Source organism: Pithys albifrons, chromosome 3, assembly GCF_047495875.1.
Source record: "Pithys albifrons albifrons isolate INPA30051 chromosome 3, PitAlb_v1, whole genome shotgun sequence".
NCBI lineage: Eukaryota > Metazoa > Chordata > Aves > Passeriformes > Thamnophilidae > Pithys > Pithys albifrons.
In genome coordinates this window covers 21577797-21581507 of record NC_092460.1, presented here as the reverse complement: position 1 = coordinate 21581507, position 3711 = coordinate 21577797, and the positions used below count along the sequence as shown (strand labels likewise).

Genomic DNA, 3711 nt, shown 5'->3' with positions numbered 1-3711 from the left:
CTGGGAAATGCTCCTGTGCTGCCAAGGGCACTCACAGACGCTGCTTCGGCCTAAGGGACAGCACAACCAGCTGGGAATGTGGCAGCTGTGCTGCTCGGGACATAGGTAAGAGTCAAAACACTCGGGTACCCCTGGGCTAGGGCCAGGCTGGGCCTGGCAGCAGGTGCCCAGGAGGGCTTGGAGACACTTGGCAGCAGAGGCCTAGGTAGACATAATACATATATATATATGTATATATATAAAACCCTTTATTGAATACCATGCATATATATGTATATATGTATATGTATGTATGTATATGTGTACATATGTGTATTTATGTCTACATGTGTATATATGTATGTGAATATGAGTATATATGTGTATATGACTATATGTATGTGTGTGTATGTATATGTGTGCAAAATTGTACATGCATGTATGTGTGTGTGTATATGTATAGTATGTATATATGTATATAGGTCTATGTATATATATGTGTGTGTGTTTGTGTATGTGTATATATTTACATTTATGTGTATATATATATGCATATATATTTATATATGTGTACTTATGTATCTGTGCATATGTATTTACATCTATGTGTGTATCTGTGTATATATGTGTATGTATGTGTACATGTATATATGTATATGCGTATATATGTACATATATATGTGTGTAAATATGTATATGTGTATCTATGGATTATGCATATGTATATGTATATATGTAGATATGTATATAGGTGTGTATATATATATATGTCTATCTGTATACGTGTATATGTTTATATTTATGTATATATATGTACATATGTGTACGTATGTATAGATGTATATTTATGTATATTTATGTCTGTGTGTTTATCTGTATATGTGTATATGTGTATATATGTATATGTGTATATACGTATATGTATTTACACCTATGGGTATGACTATATGTATGTATACCGTGTATATATGTACATGTATGTGAATTTATATGGTGAAGTATGTGTATATATGTATAAGTATGTATACATGTGTATGTGACTATATGTATATGTATGTACATTTATGTATATGTATACATGTATGCGTATCTATGTAGGGGTATTTATGTGTGTATGCATATGTGTATATGCATAGATATGTGTATAGGTGAATGTACACGTGTATTTGTATATGTGTATATGTTTTTATTTATATGTATAGGTATATATCTGTATATGTATGTATATTTATGTCTGTGTATATATGTACATTTATGTACGTTTGTGTATGTGTAAGTAGTGTATTTATGTATATAAATGTCTGTGTGTATATGCATATGTATATGTGTACATATGTATACATTCTATACATACATACATGCGACTGTATGTATACATATGTGTGTACATATGAATGTATATGTATGTATATTTATGTCTATGTGTGTATATATGTATCGATAGGTATATATGTGTATGCATATGTGTATACGTATAGGTATGTATATAGGTCTATGTATATATGTGTGTATTTTTAAATGTGCATATATGTATATATGTATGCACATATGTATATGTGTGTATATATATGTCTATGTGTGTATATATGTATGTACATGTATATATATGTGTGTGTATATATGTATGATATGTATATATGTGTGTGTATATGTGTATATGTATAGATACATATATAGGAGAATGCCTATGTGTCTATTTCTATATGTTTAGATTTATGTATACAGACATGCATATATAAGTATATATGTATGTCTATTTATGCCTAACTATGTGTATATATGTATATTTTGTATACATATGTATTTATGTTTATACATATATATGTCTGTGTCTATATGTCTATGTATATCTACATGTATTTGTATACATCTGTATACATGTATAGAGGTGTATGTGTATATGTCTGTGTATAGAGATGTATGTATATATGTATATGTACATTATATATGCCTTTTCATTAACTTCTGGGAAACTTTCAAGCTTCTTCTGGCATTCCTGAAAATATATAAAATACAACATAAAATTATGAATAAAATAATAATGATTAATACAAGTTTCTAAATTCACCTGTATCTTTACATACACTTAAGTAACTGGTCCTGTACATTACAGAGATTCACTAATTTACCTGACGGGACATCATAACATGGTGTTATGCACACTTGTATACTACAGAAGTTTAGTTCCTCGGTATTTACAAAATTGCCAGCCTTTCTAGAGGTCCTGAACTAATTCTTCATGCAAATAAACAGCCGTGTTCCCTCCTCATGCCCACAGTTACCAAGGAAGAGATGTTAAATACTCACCTCAATCAATAATCTTCGTCTATCTTCCCAACCATCTTGTTCCTCACTGAGATCCACTGATCTACAAAATAACTTTGGGCCCTCTGCCCAAAAAAGAACAAATTGATTTCCTTAAACACTTCTGAAAATGCTGCTGTTTGTAAAACTCATGAGCAAGACAGCAATCAAGTCAGAAGGTCTATCCTTCATATTCTTCCTATCATTCATAATCTCTTATCCCCCACAACATGATTGGCTCCAACAGAAATGCTCTGAATTACTGCCCTGTGTACTAAGAAAAACAAAAGGCAGCAGCAGTTAATATGCCAAGATAGAAATTGCAGTGAAATTGCACCTGTTTCATTAAGAGCACAGCACCATTACCCCACATCTCCCAAGAAAATTCATGCCTGCTGAGGACTGAGGTCTCACTTTCAACAGGGCCTGTAAATCAGACAGGCTGGAAGATTTCAGTGCACTAATTGTATGAACACAGCAAGACAGTTCATGACTGTTACCTCATATGTCTCAAGAAAAAAACATTATTTAAGACTGTCCTGATAAGTTACTGCATAAGATACCACAAGCAATTCTTGTTGTGGTCTGTGGAACCGTTCAAGGCTGTGAATGTTTGCTGCTGTTTTGTTTGTTTTTAAATACAAAATTCACTATATTCAGAAGAAAAAAAAATCCACATTAATTAGAATCAAGAACGATGTGGACATAAGTGGCTAATAAGAATGTTCAACACTATGAATAGTAACACCAGAAGGAGAGAAAAAAATTAATGATGATATATATGCCTGAAAGGCATTTGTGATTTTTTTTTGGTAAGCTCTAAAAGGCCAGGTACATATTAGGCAATTCTCTGGAAAAAAAATGGAAGCAAGACAGATGTTCAGCGTTTTTGTTACCAGCAGTTTGTCATGGGATTCTACCTCAATTTAGACCACAAATACGAATGAAAACTTGCAATTTATTTTTTTCCTTAAACCTCTCACCTGTGTTACAGAACAAATAACTAGACAGGACTTCTTCCCTGACTTTCAGTAAGACTTTTGAAAGAAACCAAAAAAAGGAGTGACAGTGAGTAAGTTCTGCTGTACCTCTCAGTCGTTCATCGTCTTTGGAGAAGAAGAAAAATCTTGTACTTTCTCTTTGTGGCAAGCAAAGAAACCTGGACAAACACAAGGAAACTTTAACATCAAGAAAGTTACTGTCAAATTCCATTAATGCAAGTTAAAGCTGTAGTGCTTCAGAGAAACAGAATGCATGGAAGAACATTCCTTCACAGTAATCAAATACAGTCTTCTATAAAAAAGACCCTTTTATAAAAGAAAATTTACTATGTCTCTGACGTTTGGCCAAACCAAAACTGGTTTGGGTTGAACCAAAATTACCCACTTAATTTCTCCAGTCTTCAACCACAAACTCAGCTTTCGTATT

General features: G+C 32.4%; 1 long non-coding RNA gene across 1 annotated transcript; it reads right to left on the bottom strand.

Moving 5' to 3' along the window:
* Window positions 1–231: 231 nt before the first annotated feature.
* On the bottom strand, window positions 232–2371 carry LOC139669954 (uncharacterized). Its single transcript, XR_011697364.1, has 2 exons — window positions 2287–2371; window positions 232–1975 (listed from the first exon to the last, which is right to left on the bottom strand). It is a non-coding gene; the product is annotated as an uncharacterized lncRNA (long non-coding RNA).
* Window positions 2372–3711: the final 1340 nt, after the last annotated feature.